A 21,715-nucleotide genomic window follows, 5' to 3' on the forward strand; every position below is an offset into this window, starting at 1 on the left:
AGACACCCCCTGTAAATATTAATACAATCCCCGAGACACCACCTGTAAATATTAACACACTCCCAGAGACACCCCCTGTAATATTAACACACTCCCAGGGACACCAACTGTAAGCATAAAGACACTCCCAGAGACACCCCCTGTAAATATTAACACGCTCCCAGAGACACCCCCTGTAAATATTAACACACTCCCAGAGACACCCCCTGTAAATATTAACACACTCCCAGAAACACCCCCTGTAAATATTAATACAATCCCAGAGACACCACCTGTAAATATTAACACACTCCCAGAGACACCCACTGTAAATATTAACACACTGCTAGAGACGACCCCTGTAAATATTAACACACTCCCAGAGACAACCCCCTGTAAATATTAACTCACTCCCAGAGACAACCCCCTGTAAATATTAACACACTCCCAGAGACACCCCACTGTAAATAATACCACACTTCCAGAGACACCCCCTGTAAATATGAACAGACTCCCAGAGACACCCCTTGTAAATATGAACGCACTCCCAGAGATACCCCCTGGAAATATTAACACACTCCCAGAGACACCACATGCAAATATCAACACACTCCCAGAGACACCCCCTGTAAATAATAAACACACTCCCAGAGACACCCCCTGCAAATATCAACACACTCCCAGAGACACCCCATGTAAATATTAACACACTCCCAGAGACACCCCTTGCAAATATTAACACACTCCCAGAGACAACCCCTGTAAATATTAACACACTCCCAAAGACACACCCTGGAAAGATTAACACACTCCCAGAAACACACCATGTAGATATTAACATACTCCCAGAGACATCCCCTGGAAATATTAACACACTCCCAGAGACACCACCTGTAAATATTAACACACTCCCAGAGACACCCCCTGTAAATATTAAAACACTCCCAGAGACATCCCCTGGAAATATTAACACACTCCCAGAGACACCCCCTGTAAATATTAACACACTCCCAGAGACACCAACTGTAAATATTAACACACTCCAAGGGACACCCCCTGTAAATATTAACACACTCCCCGAGACACCACCTGTAAATATTAACACACTCCCCGAGACACCAACTGTAAATATTAACACACTCCCAGAGACACCCCCTGTAAATATTAACATACTCCCAGAGACACCCCCTGTAAATATTAACACACTCCCAGAAACACCCCCTGTAAATATTAACACACTCCAAGAGACACCCCCTGTAAATATTAATAAAATCCCAGAGACACCACCTGTAAATTTTAACACACTCCCAGAGACAACCACTGTAAATATTAACACACTCCTAGAGACACCCCCTGTAAATATTAACACACTCCCAGAGACACCGCCCTGTAAATATTAACACACTCCCAGAGACACCCCGCGTAAATATTAACACACTCCCAGAGAAACCCCCTGTAAATATGAACACATTCCCACAGACACCCCCTGCAAATATTAACACACTCCCAGAGACACCCCCTGTAAATATGAACACACTCCCAGTGAGACCCCCTGTAAATATTAAAACATTCCCAGTGACTCCCCCTGTAAATAATAACACGCTTCCAGAGACACCATCCTGCAAATCATCGCACACTCCCAGAGACACCCCCTGTAAATATTAACACACTCCCAGAGACACCCCCTGTAAATAGTAACACACTCCCAGAGACATCCCCTGTAAATATTAACACACTCCCAGAGACACCCCCTGGAAATATTAACACACTCCCAGAGAAACCCTCTGTAAATATTAACACACTCCCAGAGACAACGCCCTGTAATAATTAACACACTCCCAGAGACACCCCCTGTAAATATTAACACACTCCCAGAGACACCCCCTGTAAATATGAACACACTCACAGAGAAACCCTCTGTAAATATTAACACACTCCCAGAAACACACCCTGGAAATATTAACACACTCCCAGAGACACCCCCTGTAAATATTAACACACTCCCAGAGACAACGCCCTGTAATAATTAACACACTCCCAGAGACACCCCATGTAAATATGAACACACTCCCAGAGACACCCCCTGCAAATATTAACACACTCCCAGAGAACACCCTTGAAATATTAACACACTCCCAGAAACACACCCTGTAAATATTAACGCACTCCCTGAGACATCCACTGTAAATATTAACACACTCCCAGAGACACACCCTGTTAATATTAACATCCTCCCAGAGACACCCCCCTGTAAATATTTACACACTCCCAGAGACACCCCCTGTAAAAATTAACAAACTCCCAGAGACAGCTCCCGGTCAATATTAACACACTCCCAGAGACACCCCCTGTAAATATTAACACACTCCCAGAGACAACGCCCTGTAATAATTAACACACTCCCAGAGACACCCCATGTAAATATGAACACACTCCCAGAGACACCCCCTGCAAATATTAACACACTCCCAGAGAACACCCTTGAAATATTAACACACTCCCAGAAACACACCCTGTAAATATTAACGCACTCCCTGAGACATCCACTGTAAATATTAACACACTCCCAGAGACACACCCTGTTAATATTAACATACTCCCAGAGACACCCCCCTGTAAATATTTACACACTCCCAGAGACACCCCCTGTAAAAATTAACAAACTCCCAGAGACAGCTCCCGGTCAATATTAACACACTCCCAGAGACACCGCCTGTAAATATTAACAAACTCCCAGAGACAGCTCCCGGTCAATATTAACACACTCCCAGAGACACCACCTGTAAATAGTAACACACTCCCAGAGACACCTCCTGTAAATATTAAACATTCCCAGAGATACCCGCATGAAATAATATTGACACAACCCCAGAGACACCACCAGTAAATATTAACACACTTCCAGAGACACCCCCTGTAAATATTAACACACTCCCAGAGACACCACCTGTAAATATTAACACACTCCCAGAGACACCACCTGTAAATATTAACACACTCCCAGAGACACCACCTGTAAATATTAACACACTCCCAGAGACACCCCCTGTCAATATTAATACACTCCCAGAGAGACCCCCCTGTAAATATTGACACACTCCCACAGATACCCCCCTGAAAATATTAACACACTCCCAGAGACACCACCTGTAAATATTAACACACTCCCAGAGACACACCCTGTAAATATTAACACACTCCAAAAGATATCCCCCTGTGAATATTAACAAACTCCCAGAGAGACCCCCCTGTAAATATGAACAAACTGCCAGGGACACCCCCCTGTAAATATTAACACACTCCCAGAGACAACCCCTGTAAATATTGACACACTCCCAGAGACACCACCTGCAAATACGAACACACTCCCAGAGACTCCCCCCTGTAAATATTAACACACTCCCAGAGACACCCCCTGTAAATATAAACAAACTGCCAGGGACACCCCCCTGTAACTATTAACACACTCCCAGAGACACCACATGTAAATATTAACACACTCCCAGAGACACACCCTGTAAATATTTACACACTCCCAGAGACACCCCCTGTAAATATTAACACACTCCCAGAGACACCCCCCCGTAAATATTAACACACACCTAGAGACACCACCTCTAAATATTAACACACTCCCAGAGACACCCCCCTGTAAATATTACCATACTCTCAGAGACACCCACTGTAAAAATTAACAAACTCCCAGAGACAGCTCCCGGTCAATATTAACACACTCCCAGAGACACCACCTGTAAATAGTAACACACTCCCAGAGACACCCACCTGTAAATATTAACACACTCCCACAGACACCTCCTGTAAATATTAAACATTCCCAGAGATACCCGCATGAAATAATATTGAAACAACCCCAGAGACACCATCAGTAAATATTAACACACTTCCAGAGACACCCCCTGTAAATATTAACACACTCCCAGAGACACCACCTGTAAATATTAACACACTCCCAGAGACACCCCCTGTAAATATTAACACACTCCCAGAGACACCACCTGTAAATATTAACACACTCCCAGAGACACCCCCTGTAAATGTTAACACACTCCCAGAGACACCACCTGTAAATATTAACACACTCCCAGAGACACCCCCTGTAAATATTAACACACTCCCAGAGACACCACCTGTAAATATTAACACACTCCCAGAGACACCACCTGTCAATATTAACACACTCCCAGAGACACCCCCCCGTAAATATTAACACACTCCCAGAGACACCACCTGTAAATATTAACACACTCCGTGAGACACCCCCCTGTAAATATTAACACACTCCCAGAGACACCACCTGTAAATAGTAACACACTCCCAGAGACACCCACCTGTAAATAGTAACACACTCCCAGAGACACCCACCTGTAAATATTAACACACTCCCAGAGACACCCCCTGTAAATATTAACACACTCCCAGAGACACCACCTGTAAATAGTAACACACTCCCAGAGACACCACCTGTAAATATTAACACACTCCCAGAGACACCACCTGTAAATATTAACACACTCCCAGAGACACCCCCTGTAAATATTAACACACTCCCAGAGACACCACCTGTCAATATTAACACACTCCCAGAGACACCACCTGTCAATATTAACACACTCCCAGAGACACCCCCTGTAAATATTAACACACTCCCAGAGACACCCCCTGTAAATATTAACACACTCCCAGAGACACCACCTGTAAATATTAACACACTCCCAGAGACACCCCCTGTAAATATTAACACTCTCCCAGAGACACCACCTGTAAATATTAACACACTCCCAGAGACACCACCTGTAAATATTAACACACTCCCAGAGAGACCCCCCTGTAAATATTAACACACTCCCAGAGACAACCCCTGTAAATATTGACACACTCCCACAGATACCCCCCTGAAAATATTAACACACCACCAGAGACACCACCTGTAAATACGAACACACTCCCAGAGACTCCCCCCTGTAAATATTAACACACTCCAAGAGACACCCCCTGTAAATATTAACACACTCCCAGAGACAACCCCCGGTAAATATTGACACACACCCAGAGACACCCCCTGTAAATATTAACACACTCCCAGAGACACCCTCCTGTAAATATTAACACACACCCAGAGACACCCCCTGTAAATATTAACACACTCCAAGAGACACCCCCTGTAAATCGTAACACACTCCCAGAGACACCCCCTGTAAGTTTTAACACACTCCCAGAGACACCCCCTGTAAATATTAACACACTCCCAGAGACAACCCCCGGTAAATATTGACACACACCCAGAGACACCCCCTGTAAATATTAACACACTCCCAGAGACACCCTCCTGTAAATATTAACACACTCCCAGTGACACCACCTGTAAATATTAACACACTCCTAGAGACACCCCACTGAAAAAATATCAACATACTAACTGAGACACCGCCTGTAAATATTAACAAACTCCCAGAGACAGCTCCCGGTCAATATTAACACACTCCCAGAGACACCACCTGTAAATATTAACACACTCCCAGAGACACCACCTGTAAATATTAACACACTCCCAGAGACACCTCCTGTAAATATTAAACATTCCCAGAGATACCAGCATGAAATAATATTGACACAACCCCAGAGACACCCCCTGTAAATATTAACACACTCCCAGAGACACCACCTGTAAATATTAACAAACTCCCAGAGACACCCACTGTAAATATTAACACTCTCCCAGAGACACCACCTGTCAATATTAACACACTCCCACAGATACCCCCCTGAAAATATTAACACACTCCCAGAGACACCACCTGTAAATATTAACACACTCCCAGAGACACCACCTGTACATATTAACACACTCCAAAAGATATCCCCCTGTGAATATTAACAAACTCCCAGAGAGACCCCCCTGTAAATATGAACAAACTGCCAGGGACACCCCCCTGTAAATATTAACACACTCCCAGAGACAACCCCTGTAAATATTGACACACTCCCACAGATCCCCCCCTGAAAATATTAACACACTCCCAGAGACACCACCTGTAAATATGAACAAACTGCCAGGGACACCCCCCTGTAAATATTAACACACTCCGAGAGACACACCCTGTAAATATTTACACACGCCCAGAGACACGCCCTGTAAATATTAACACACTCCCAGAGACACCCCCCCGTAAATATTAACACACTCCCAGAGACACCACCTGTGAATATTAACACACTCCCAGAGACACCCCCCTGTAAATATTAACACACTCCCAGAGACACCCCCCTGTAAATATTAACACACTCCCAGAGACACCACCTGTAAATATTAACACACTCCCAGAGACGCCAACTGTAAATATTAACACACTCCCAGAGACACCCCCTGTAAATATTAACACACTCCCAGAGACACCCCACTGAAAAAATATCAACACACTAACTGAGACACCGCCTGTAAATATTAACAAACTCCCAGAGACAGCTCCCGGTCAATATTAACACACTCCCAGAGACAGCACCTGTAAATAGTAACACACTCCCAGAGACACCCACCTGTAAATATTAACACACTCCCAGAGACACCTCCTGTAAATATTAAACATTCCCAGAGATACCCGCATGAAATAATATTGACACAACCCCAGAGACACCACCAGTAAATATTAACACACTTCCAGAGACAACCCCTGTAAATATTAACACACTCCCAGAGACACCACCTGTAAATATTAACACACTCCCAGAGACACCCCCTGTAAATATTAACACACTCCCAGAGACACCCCCTGTAAATATTAACACACTCCCAGAGACAACCCCTGTAAATATTAACACACTCCCAGAGACACCCCCTGTAAATATTAACACTCTCCCAGAGACACCACCTGTAAATATTAACACACTCCCAGAGACACCCCCTGTAAATATTAACACACTCCCAGAGACACCACCTGTAAATATTAACACACTCCCAGACACACCCCCTGTAAATATTAACACACTCCCAGAGACACCCCCTGTAAATATTAACACACTCCCAGAGACATCCCCTGGAAATATTAACACACTCCCAGAGACACCCCCTGTAAATATTAACACACTCCCCGAGACACCACCTGTAAATATTAACACACTCCCCGAGACACCAACTGTAAATATTAACACACTCCCAGAGACACCCCCTGTAAATATTAACATACTCCCAGAGACACCCCCTGTAAATATTAACACACTCCCAGAAACACCCCCTGTAAATATTAACACACTCCAAGAGACACCCCCTGTAAATATTAATAAAATCCCAGAGACACCACCTGTAAATATTAACACACTCCCAGAGACAACCACTGTAAATATTAACACACTCCTAGAGACACCCCCTGTAAATATTAACACACTCCCAGAGACACCGCCCTGTAAATATTAACACACTCCCAGAGACACCCCGCGTAAATATTAACACACTCCCAGAGAAACCCCCTGTAAATATGAACACATTCCCACAGACACCCCCTGCAAATATTAACACACTCCCAGAGACACCCCCTGTAAATATGAACACACTCCCAGTGAGACCCCCTGTAAATATTAAAACATTCCCAGTGACTCCCCCTGTAAATAATAACACGCTTCCAGAGACACCATCCTGCAAATCATCGCACACTCCCAGAGACACCCCCTGTAAATAGTAACACACTCCCAGAGACATCCCCTGTAAATATTAACACACTCCCAGAGACACCCCCTGGAAATATTAACACACTCCCAGAGAAACCCTCTGTAAATATTAACACACTCCCAGAGACACCCCCTGTAAATATTAACACACTCCCAGAGACACCCCCTGTAAATATGAACACACTCCCAGAGAAACCCTCTGTAAATATTAACACACTCCCAGAAACACACCCTGGAAATATTAACACACTCCCAGAGACACCCCCTGTAAATATTAACACACTCCCAGAGACAACGCCCTGTAATAATTAACACACTCCCAGAGACACCCCATGTAAATATGAACACACTCCCAGAGACACCCCCTGCAAATATTAACACACTCCCAGAGAACACCCTTGAAATATTAACACACTCCCAGAAACACACCCTGTAAATATTAACGCACTCCCTGAGACATCCACTGTAAATATTAACACACTCCCAGAGACACACCCTGTTAATATTAACATACTCCCAGAGACACCCCCCTGTAAATATTTACACACTCCCAGAGACACCCCCTGTAAAAATTAACAAACTCCCAGAGACAGCTCCCGGTCAATATTAACACACTCCCAGAGACACCCCCTGTAAATATTAACACACTCCCAGAGACAACGCCCTGTAATAATTAACACACTCCCAGAGACACCCCATGTAAATATGAACACACTCCCAGAGACACCCCCTGCAAATATTAACACACTCCCAGAGAACACCCTTGAAATATTAACACACTCCCAGAAACACACCCTGTAAATATTAACAAACTCCCAGAGACAGCTCCCGGTCAATATTAACACACTCCCAGAGACACCGCCTGTAAATATTAACAAACTCCCAGAGACAGCTCCCGGTCAATATTAACACACTCCCAGAGACACCACCTGTAAATAGTAACACACTCCCAGAGACACCTCCTGTAAATATTAAACATTCCCAGAGATACCCGCATGAAATAATATTGACACAACCCCAGAGACACCACCAGTAAATATTAACACACTTCCAGAGACACCCCCTGTAAATATTAACACACTCCCAGAGACACCACCTGTAAATATTAACACACTCCCAGAGACACCACCTGTAAATATTAACACACTCCCAGAGACACCACCTGTAAATATTAACACACTCCCAGAGACACCCCCTGTAAATATTAACACTCTCCCAGAGACACCACCTGTCAATATTAACACACTCCCAGAGAGACCCCCCTGTAAATATTGACACACTCCCACAGATACCCCCCTGAAAATATTAACACACTCCCAGAGACACCACCTGTAAATATTAACACACTCCCAGAGACACACCCTGTAAATATTAACACACTCCCAGAGACTCCCCCCTGTAAATATTAACACACTCCCAGAGACACCACCTGTTCATATTAACACACTCCAAAAGATATCCCCCTGTGAATATTAACAAACTCCCAGAGAGACCCCCCTGTAAATATGAACAAACTGCCAGGGACACCCCCCTGTAAATATTAACACACTCCCAGAGACAACCCCTGTAAATATTGACACACTCCCAGAGACACCACCTGCAAATACGAACACACTCCCAGAGACTCCCCCCTGTAAATATTAACACACTCCCAGAGACACCCCCTGTAAATATAAACAAACTGCCAGGGACACCCCCCTGTAACTATTAACACACTCCCAGAGACACCACATGTAAATATTAACACACTCCCAGAGACACACCCTGTAAATATTTACACACTCCCAGAGACACCCCCTGTAAATATTAACACACTCCCAGAGACACCCCCCCGTAAATATTAACACACTCCTAGAGACACCACCTCTAAATATTAACACACTCCCAGAGACACCCCCCTGTAAATATTAACATACTCCCAGAGACACCCACTGTAAAAATTAACAAACTCCCAGAGACAGCTCCCGGTCAATATTAACACACTCCCAGAGACACCACCTGTAAATAGTAACACACTCCCAGAGACACCCACCTGTAAATATTAACACACTCCCACAGACACCTCCTGTAAATATTAAACATTCCCAGAGATACCCGCATGAAATAACATTGAAACAACCCCAGAGACACCATCAGTAAATATTAACACACTTCCAGAGACACCCCCTGTAAATATTAACACACTCCCAGAGACACCACCTGTAAATATTAACACACTCCCAGAGACACCCCCTGTAAATATTAACACACTCCCAGAGACACCACCTGTAAATATTAACACACTCCCAGAGACACCCCCTGTAAATGTTAACACACTCCCAGAGACACCACCTGTAAATATTAACACACTCCCAGAGACACCCCCTGTAAATATTAACACACTCCCAGAGACACCACCTGTAAATATTAACACACTCCCAGAGACACCCCCCCGTAAATATTAACACACTCCCAGAGACACCACCTGTAAATATTAACACACTCCGTGAGACACCCCCCTGTAAATATTAACATACTCCCAGAGACACCCCTTGTAAATATTAACACACTCCCAGAGACACCACCTGTAAATAGTAACACACTCCCAGAGACACCCACCTGTAAATAGTAACACACTCCCAGAGACACCCACCTGTAAATATTAACACACTCCCAGAGACACCCCCTGTAAATATTAACACACTCCCAGAGACACCACCTGTAAATAGTAACACACTCCCAGAGACACCCCCTGTAAATATTAACACACTCCCAGAGACACCACCTGTAAATATTAACACACTCCCAGAGACACCCCCTGTAAATATTAACACACTCCCAGAGACACCACCTGTCAATATTAACACACTCCCAGAGACACCACCTGTCAATATTAACACACTCCCAGAGACACCCCCTGTAAATATTAACACACTCCCAGAGACACCCCCTGTAAATATTAACACACTCCCACAGATACCCCCCTGAAAATATTAACACACTCCCAGAGACACCACCTGTAAATATTAACACACTCCCAGAGACACCACCTGTACATATTAACACACTCCAAAAGATATCCCCCTGTGAATATTAACAAACTCCCAGAGAGACCCCCCTGTAAATATGAACAAACTGCCAGGGACACCCCCCTGTAAATATTAACACACTCCCAGAGACAACCCCTGTAAATATTGACACACTCCCACAGATCCCCCCCTGAAAATATTAACACACTCCCAGAGACACCACCTGTAAATATGAACAAACTGCCAGGGACACCCCCCTGTAAATATTAACACACTCCGAGAGACACACCCTGTAAATATTTACACACGCCCAGAGACACGCCCTGTAAATATTAACACACTCCCAGAGACACCCCCCCGTAAATATTAACACACTCCCAGAGACACCACCTGTGAATATTAACACACTCCCAGAGACACCCCCCTGTAAATATTAACACACTCCCAGAGACACCCCCCTGTAAATATTAACACACTCCCAGAGACACCACCTGTAAATATTAACACACTCCCAGAGACGCCAACTGTAAATATTAACACACTCCCAGAGACACCCCCTGTAAATATTAACACACTCCCAGAGACACCCCACTGAAAAAATATCAACACACTAACTGAGACACCGCATGTAAATATTAACAAACTCCCAGAGACAGCTCCCGGTCAATATTAACACACTCCCAGAGACAGCACCTGTAAATAGTAACACACTCCCAGAGACACCCACCTGTAAATATTAACACACTCCCAGAGACACCTCCTGTAAATATTAAACATTCCCAGAGATACCCGCATGAAATAATATTGACACAACCCCAGAGACACCACCAGTAAATATTAACACACTTCCAGAGACAACCCCTGTAAATATTAACACACTCCCAGAGACACCACCTGTAAATATTAACACACTCCCAGAGACACCCCCTGTAAATATTAACACACTCCCAGAGACACCCCCTGTAAATATTAACACACTCCCAGAGACAACCCCTGTAAATATTAACACACTCCCAGAGACACCCCCTGTAAATATTAACACTCTCCCAGAGACACCACCTGTAAATATTAACACACTCCCAGAGACACCCCCTGTAAATATTAACACACTCCCAGAGACACCACCTGTAAATATTAACACACTCCCAGACACACCCCCTGTAAATATTAACACACTCCCAGAGACACCCCCTGTAAATATTAACACACTCCCAGAGACACCCCCTGTAAATATTAACACACTCCCAGAGACACCCCCTGTAAATATTAACACTCTCCCAGAGACACCACCTGTCAATATTAACACACTCCCAGAGACACCACCTGTCAATATTAACACACTCCCAGAGACACCACCTGTCAATATTAACACACTCCCAGAGACACCCCCTGTAAATATTAACACACTCCCAGAGACACCCCCTGTAAATATTAACACACTCCCAGAGACACCCCCTGTAAATATTAACACACTCCCAGAGACACCCCCTGTAAATATTAACACACTCCCAGAGACACCACCTGTAAATATTAACACACTCCCAGAGACACCCCCTGTAAATATTAACACACTCCCAGAGACACCCCCTGTAAATATTAACACACTCCCAGAGACACCACCTGTCAATATTAACACACTCCCAGGGAAACCCCCCTGTAAATATTAACACACTCCCAGAGACACCACCTGTAAATATTAACACACTCCCAGAGACACCCCCTGTAAATATTAACACTCTCCCAGAGACACCACCTGTCAATATTAACACACTCTCAGATACACCCCCTGTAAATATTAACACTCTCCCAGAGACACCACCTGTCAATATTAACACACTCTCAGATACACCCCCTGTAAATATTAACACACTTCCAGAGACACACCCTGTAAATATTAACACTCTCTCAGAGACACCACCTGTCAATATTAACACACTCCCAGAGAGACCCCCCTGTAAATATTAACACACTCCCAGAGACAACCCCTGTAAATATTGACACACTCCCAGAGACACCACCTGTAAATATTAACACACTCCCAGAGAGACCCCCCTGTAAATATTAACACACTCCCAGAGACACCACCTGTAAATATTAACACACTCCCAGAGACACCACCTGTAAATATTAACACACTCCCAGAGACACCCCCTGTAAATATTAACACACTCCCAGAGACACCACCTGTCAATATTAACACACTCCCAGAGAGGCCCCCCTGTAAATATTAACACACTCCCAGGGAGACCCCCCTGTAAATATTAACACACTCCCAGAGACACCCCCTGTAAATATTAACACTCTCCCAGAGACACCACCTGTCAATATTAACACACTCCCAGAGACAACCCCTGTAAATATTGACACACTCCCAGAGAGACCCCCTGTAAATATTAACACACTCCCAGAGAGACCCCCCTGTAAATATTAACACACTCCCAGAGACACCCCCTGTAAATATTAACACATTCCCAGAGACACCACCTTTTCTGTCAATATTTACACTCTCCTGTCAATCCATCTATAACTGTACATTCAGTGAAAATCACATAACAGAGAGTCCCATCTCACACCTGCTGTGATAATGAAGCAGTCCATGCCGGCCTGCAGCAGGAGTTGGCTGCATCCATGCCTGAGCAGTTAGCAGTTGCAGGTGACATTCATGCCACACAAGTACCAGTCAATGACTATCTACATCAGGAAAGTGCCCAACCACCTACCGTGGACGGTCAACAGCACCACTCTCACCAAAAACCCACCATTCTTGTCCTGGTGGTCACTATTGACCAGGGGGTAGAGTTTCAGCTGTTTTATGCCAGTCATGTCAGTGGAATCTGAGTGGATTCCAGGCCGATGCAGTGCAATGGATCGGTGAATTTTAAACGTTGGTGAGTTGTGCCCAAAACCACTTCCATTCATGTTTTCCGCAATATTTTGCGTTGGTTCAAAAATCACTTCACCGAAGGTGGCCCCACCCACAAAACGGCCCCATGCCCACAAAACAGGCCCCACCCACAAAACAGGCGCCGCCCACAAAACAAGCCCCACCCACAAAACGGGCCCTGTCCCCAAAACGGACCCCACCCCAAAACAGACCCCACCCACAAAACTGGCCCCACCCATAAAACGGACCCCTCCCACAAAACGGGCCCTGCCCCCAAGTCAAAATAATGGGGACAGCGATTTTCCACTGATTGTGCCCGTTTGAGGCTGTTCAGGAGGGTTCGTCAAATTGCACTTGTCTTGTTCGGCACACAAGCATCGATAGGCACGATAGTCATGTGATTCCAGTGTTCCTGCAGTGACCAGCAATGATTGCAGCATCTTCCAGGCCTGCAGCAAATACTTCAGCTAAATTAAGCTATTGTAACCTCACTATACTACATTTATATTAAAAAAATAGTTAAATTAATCCATGATAACCTCATTATAGTGCCCAGAGTTTCCCCTTTGGCTATTTTCTTTTAGTTTAAATCTAGTTTAAGTTCAGACCTCGAGTAGACAAAATGGCGCACTTTCTGGCTCATCCTCTCCTCTTTGTAATGTTGGAGGATGAGGAGGAGGAGGAATAAGAGGAGGAGGAGAGAGAGGAGAGAGAATTCCGGAGGCTCGAAGCTGGGAGGGAGGGAGGGAGGGAGGGAGGGAGGGGAGCGGGTGTGGGTGGCAACCCTCTGCCACTGCCCTGTATGGAAGTGTTGAATGGCCATTGGGTAGATACTCACTGGTTGGTGGACTCTCCTTGCCTGCCTCGGCCTGCGATGCAGCCACGACAGTGCATCTTCTCAGCAGCTCCAGTGCCTTGTGTTCATGGAGGGGCCAACACCCTGGGGCTTGGGATACCCCCACCACTCTTCGACCTCTCCCGGGCATTGTGCGCATACTTGGCCTGCAAAGACAATTGGAAAAGATCAAAGTGTGTCATGAGCAATTGCAGTGAGCTACTGCTCGGGAGATGGGAGGTGGGGGGTTCTGTCCTCTCCAACAGATTGCTGGTCCGATTGCTTCACCTGAGTCTTACAGATGGGGCGTGGCAGAAGGAATGGAAATTAATCTCTCACCTTCCCTGACCCTGTCAGGTCATTGAATTTTTTACGGCACCGTTTCGCTGTCCTGGAGACCAGTGCCGACTCACTCAGCCCCTCCGCCACCTCCCTCCAGGCACGCCTCCTCACAGCACATGAGGGCTGGACCCCAGACGAGGCAATCAGCCTCCCCTGCTGTGCCTCGATCTCATCAAGGAGGGCCTGGAGGTCCTCATCGCTGAAGTTATAAGCCCTCTTGCGGCCATCTCTCGGAAATTTTTTGCTCACTTAACTGCAGGGAGGGAATAATTACAAAATACTTCCAGATTGCTTTGCGTACTGCTCAGGAGAGTTATTAAAATTATTCACTAGTCAATGCAGAGATAACTAAATCAATTTGCACATTGCTCAGATTGAAATCTCTCACTGCCCTTAAAACTTATGCATCAATAAATTAAAATTAATTTAAATCAATCAATCAGACCAAGGCAGGCGGCATGGTAGTTATAAGCTTGCAGAGCGAGAAACATGTTCTTAAATCAATCAGTCAGATTAATGCTATTTTGGCAGGCAGCATGGCAGTTATAAGTTTGCAGAATCAATTAATCAGATCAATACTATTAAGTCAGGCCACATGGCAGTATTTGCAGAAAGAGAGAAACGTATCCTTTTACCTTTTAGTCTTCAGCCTCACTCTGAAGGAAAATTTAGACTGGAACAAACCATATCATCAGCATGGCTACAAGAGCAGGGCAGAGGCTGGGTACTCTGCAATTGGTGGCTCACTTTCTGACCCCTCGAAGCCTCTGCGCCATCTGTCAAGTTTGTGCCAGGAATGTAATGGAATGCTCAACAATCTGATGGATGGCTGCAGCTACTTAGACAGACTAGATGCAGGGAGGATGTTCCCGATGGCTGGGGAGTCCAGAACCAGGGGTCACAGTCTCAGGATACGGGGTAGGCCATTTAGAACCGAGATGAGGAGAAATTTCTTCACTCAGAGGGTGGTGAACCTGTGGAATTCTCTACCACAGAAGGCAGTGGAGGCCAAGTCATTAGATGTATTCAAGAAGGAGATAGATATATTTCTTAATGCTAAAGGGATCAAGGGATATGGAGAAAAAGCGGGAACAGGGTACTGAGTTAGACGATCAGCCATAATCATTTTGAATGGTGGAGCAGGCCCGAAGGGCCGAATGGCCTACTCTTGCTCCTATTTTCTATGTTTCTATGTTTCAAGAAGCTCAACACCATCGAGTCTGTTTGATCGGTGTCCCTGCTACTAGACTCAATATCCAGCCCTCCAATCCTGGACAAGAGCAGCATTGTCATGGGAACACCATCACCTCCAAGTTCCCCTCCAAATCCCACACCATCCCGACATGGATATATATCCCCATCGCCGGTTCAATAGAAGGGAATTCTCTCCTTAACAGCACTGTGGGAGCACCATCACCACACGGACTGCAATGTGTCAAGGAGAAGGCTCATCGCCACCTTCTCAGGGCAACTAGGGATGGGCAATGAATGCCAGCTTCACCAACGACGCCCACATGCCGAGAAGCTACAGAGTTAAATGATCAGTGGGATGAGAAAGCTAAATGCTGCAGCTGAAGAGGAAGTTTCACTCAGATAAAGGATTAGTCCGGAAATTAAATGTGAACAATTTATCGTCAAACAATAAGAGTGCTGGAAACACGGCACCTGACCAGGGTCCCAGTTTTGTTCTGATATATGTCGCCCCCTTGTGATCCTTTGCATAAAATTCATTTGATTCTTTCCATCTTTTTGTTGCTGTGCTTAGGAACAATTATTTTAAAAGTTCATCGATCGTGCAAAGATTCCCTTTATCCTTTCCCAGTACTGAGAGACACTGCTTTAGATCCTGAATTATGCGTCTGTTTTACAAAACCGATCTTTGCTTTTCTCCTGCAAGTTTCAGTAGGTATAAAAAGTCAGAATTGGAGAATTACAGAGGATCTCAGGACTACTTGTCAATCCAGAGCCTTCCTCGAGTATTTTAATCACACATAATCTGCTTTCATTTTGGGGAGAATGGGGCTGCAGTTTGCTGTCAACTTCAAGGAAAGGTCAAGAGAGAGATTTATGATCAGGAAGAGCGAGGCAGACCACAAACCCATTTAAAGGCTTGGGCTGATAAGTGGCAAGTAATATTTGTGCCAAACAAGTGCCAGGCAATGACCATCTCCAACAAGAGAGAGTCTAACCACCTCCCCTTGACAGTCAATGACATTACCATCACCCCCACCATGGTGAATCCCCCACCATCAACATCCTGGGGGTCACCATTGACCAGAAACTCTACTGGACCAGCCACATAAATGGCTACTAGAGCAGGTCAGAGGCTGGGTATTCTGCGGCGAGTGACTCACCTCCTGACTCCCCAAAGCCTTTCCACCATCTACAAGGCACAAGTCAGGGGTGTGATGGAATACTCTCCACTTGCCTGGATGAGTGCAGCTCCAACAACACTCAAGAAGCTTGACACCATCCAGGACAAAGCAGCCCGTTTGATTGGCACCCCATCCACCACCCTAAACACTCACTCCCTTCACCACTGGCGCACAGTGGCTGCAGTGTGTACCATCCACAGGATGCACGGCAGCAACTCGCCAAGGCTTCTTCGACAGCACCTCCCAAACCCGCGACCTCTACCACCTAGAAGGACAAGGGCAGCAGGTGCATGGGAACAGCATTATCTCCAAGCACCCCTCCAGGTCTCACACCATCCTGACATGGACGTCTATCACCGTTCCTTCATCGTCGCTGGGTCAAAATCCTGGAACTCCCCACTTAACAGCAATGTGGGAGAACCTTCACCACACGGACTGCAGCGGTTCAAGAAGGCGGCTCACCACCACCTTCTCGAGGGCAATGAGGGATGGGCAATAAATGCCGGCCTTGCCAGCGATGCCCACATCCTGAGAATGAATATAAAAGAAACCACACAGTGAGTCTCTCTCCTTGTGACTGAGACTCGGCATGCCTGGACTGTAATATATCCAAGCATTCTCCCCCCGGCAGGTCCACCAGTCCAGCTTCAGACCAGCATACCTCATGACACATTCCTTACGGAAACAATTAAAGTGACAGGCATCAGCCGGAGTTGTCGGAGTTTGAAACTGGGTGGGGGGTGAGGGTGGGGGGGATTGAGGAGTAGAGATCTCTTGGATTGGGGGAGGAGGTAACTTAGGACGATAACATTCTGAAGGATTGTATCTCACAATAGCTTCCTCTAGTGCCCCCCACCCCTTCACCTTCCTCCTCTCCTCTACCGCAGGTGATGGGGTCCAGCTCCTCGGGTGACGGCCGTAGCTTGGTACCTTGCAGCGGTGCCCATTCTGGCTGTGTAAGCCTAAACAGTGAGTGGCGGCAGGCCATTTGGCCATGGATTGGGGGGCATCACAGCCAAGCCTGGTCCTGTTCTGATCTGCGATGCACGGACCAACAAAGGAAACCCAAGCTGATTTTGGCCCTCCTTGACACAGGGACACTTAAACCAATTTTAGTGCTCCACAAAAATGGTGTGAGAATGAGGATTGAAACTGGGGCTTTCTTGTTATGATACCGTACCACGGTGAATGGTGCATCCTAGTCACTAAGCCAAAGCATACTAAGTGCAAACAACGTCGTAAAGTAAGAAGCACTAGAAGAAGGTGACGATGCCCACGTTCTCCTACCTCTGGTGCCACGGCTGTACTCTCGCCTCAGAGTCAGAAGGTTATGGGTTCAAACCCCACTCCAGAGACTTGAGCACATAATCTAGGCTGACACTCCCAGTGCAGTACTGAGGGATGTGCTGTCTTTCAAATGAGACATTAGACCGAGGCCCCGTCTGCCCTCCCTGGACGTAAAAGATCCCGTGTAGAAGAGCAGGGGAGTTCTCTTGGTGCCCTGGTCAATATTTATCCCTCAAACAACATCACTAAAACAGATTATCTGATCCTTATCTCGTTGCTGTTTATGGGATCTTGCTGTGCCGCATTTCCTATATTACGACGGTGACTACACTTCAAAAGTAATTTGTTTGCTGTGATGCGCTTTGGGACGTCCTGAGGTCGTGTTAGGGTGCTATATAAATTCAAGTCTTTCTTTCTTTCAATACCGAGCACCTTTGTAATTGGCAACTAAGAAAGAAATGAGGAGAGATTTAATTCCACACTCCCCAAGTCCAACTACATCAGTTGCATGTCTGTTATTTTTCATTCTGTAGCAGGTGACCAGATACAGCACTTCCTCCTGTTGCTTTTGGCTCTGTGGTTTGGAGATGACAGCAGTTGTCTGTTTGGTGCCTGCGGTACAGCTGTGGTTCTCCGAGGGTTCACAGAATCTGCAAAACACTTTGTGAAACAGGCGGGGGAATTGTGTGCCTCTTGTTGGCTCTTGACGGTTCCAGTTGGACAAAGCTCAGCAGCTCATGGCCCAGGACAAGTGCTCTGTGTGTATGTGCCTTGGACTGATGAGGCCAGCAGGCCTTATTCTAATATCACGAGCAAAACTAACACCATCAGCCGAGCTAACACCAGGAGTCAAACGAACACCAGGAGTCAAACTAACACCATGACCCAAACAAACTCCAGGAGTCAAACTAACACCATCAGCCGAGCTAACACCAGGAGTCAAACGAACACCAGGAGTCAAACGAACACCATGACCCAAACTAACACCAGGAGTCAAATGAACATCAGGAGTCAAACTAACACCAGGAGTCAAACTAAAACCAGGGCCAAACTAACACCAGGAGTCAAACGAACACCAGGGGCCAAACAAACACCAGGAGTCAAACTAACACCAGGAGTCAAACTAACAACAGGAGTCAAATAAACACCAGGAGTCAAACTAACACCAGGGGCCAAACTAACACAAGGAGTCAAACGACACCAGGAGCCAAACGAACACCAGGAGTCAAACTAACACCAGGAACCAAACTAACACCAGGAGTCAAACTAACACCCGGAGTCAAACTAACACCAGGAGTCAAAATAACACCATGGGTCAAACTAACACCAGGAGTCAAACGAACACCAGGAGTCAAAATAACACCATGGGTCAAACTAACACCAGGGGTCAAACTAACACCAGGGGTCAAACTAACACCAGGAGCCAAACTAACACCAGGAGTCAAACTAACACCCGGAGTCAATCTAACACCAGGAGTCAAACTAACACCAGGAGTCAAACTAACACCCGGAGTCAATCTAACACCAGGAGTCAAACTAACACCAGGAGTCAAACTAACACCAAGGGTGAAACTAACACCAGGAGCCAAACTAACACCAGGAGTCAAACTAACACCAGGAGTCAAACTAACACCCGGAGTCAATCTAACACCAGGAGTCAAACTAACACCCGGAGTCAAACTAACACCAGGAGTCAAACTAACACCTGGAGTCAAACTAACACCCAGAGTCAAACCAACACCCGGAGTCAAACTAACATCAAGGATTAAACTAACACCAGGAGTCAAACTAACACCAGGAGTCAAATGAACACCAGGAGCTAAACTAACACCAGGTGTTAAACAAACACCAGGCGCCAAACGAACACCATGACCCAACCTAACACCAGGAGTCAAACCAACATCATGACCCAACCTAACACCAGGAGTCAAACTAACACCAGGAGTCAAACTAACATCAGGAGTCAAACTAACAACAGGAGTCAAACTAACATCAGGAGTCAAACTAACAACAGGAGTCAAACTAACATCAGGAGTCAAACTAATACCAGGAGTCAAACTAACACCAGGAGTCAAACTAACAACAGGAGTCAAACTAACACCAGGAGTCAAACTAACATCAGGAGTCAAACTAACAACAGGAGTCAAACTAACATCAGGAGTCAAACTAATACCAGGAGTCAAACTAACACCAGGAGTCAAACTAACACCAGGAGTCAAACTAACAACAGGAGTCAAACTAACATCAGGAGTAAAACTAACACCAGGAGTCAAACTAACAACAGGAGTCAAACTAACACCAGGAGTGAAACTAACAACAGGAGTCAAACTAACACCAGGAGCCAAGCTAACACCAGGAGTCAAACTAACACCAGGAGTCAAACTAACACCAGGAGTCAAACTAACAACAGGAGTCAAACTAACACCAGGAGCCAAGCTAACACCAGGAGCCAAACTAACACCAGGAGTCAAACTAACACCAGGAGTCAAACTAACAACAGGAGTCAAACTAACATCAGGAGTAAAACTAACACCAGGAGTCAAACTAACAACAGGAGTCAAACTAACACCAGGAGTCAAACTAACACAAGGAGTCAAACAACACCAGGAGCCAAACTAACAACAGGAGTCAAACTAACACCAGGTGCCAAACTAACACCAGGAGTCAAACTAACAACAGGAGTCAAACTAACACCAGGAGTCAAACTAATACCAGGAGTCAAACTAACACCAGGAGTCAAACTAACAACAGGAGTCAAACTAACAACAGGAGTCAAACTAACACAAGGATTCAAACAACACCAGGAGCCAAACTAACACCAGGAGTCAAACTAACACCAGGTGCCAAACTATCACCAGGAGTCAAACTAACACCAGGAGTCAAACTAGCATCTTGACTCAAACTAACACCAGGAGTCAAAATAACACAAGGAGTCAAACAACACCAGGAGCCAAACTAACACCATGACCCAAACTAACACCAGGAGCCAAACTAACACCAGGAGTCAAACTAACACCAGGAGTCAAACTAGCATCTTGACTCAAACTAACACCAGGAGTCAAACTAACATCTGGAGCCAAACTAACACCAGGAGTCAAACTAACAACAGGAGTCAAACTAACACCAGGAGTCAAACTAACGACAGGAGTCAAACTAACACCAGGAGTCAAACTAACACAAGGAGTCAAACGACACCAGGAGCCAAACTAACACCAGGAGTCAAACTAACACCAGGTGCCAAACTAACACCAGGAGTCAAACTAAGACCAGGAGTCAAACGAACACCAGGAGCTAAACTAACACCAGGACTCAAACTAACACCAGG

This window comes from Heptranchias perlo, chromosome 14 (genome assembly GCF_035084215.1).
Source record: "Heptranchias perlo isolate sHepPer1 chromosome 14, sHepPer1.hap1, whole genome shotgun sequence".
Classification (NCBI taxonomy): domain Eukaryota; kingdom Metazoa; phylum Chordata; class Chondrichthyes; order Hexanchiformes; family Hexanchidae; genus Heptranchias; species Heptranchias perlo.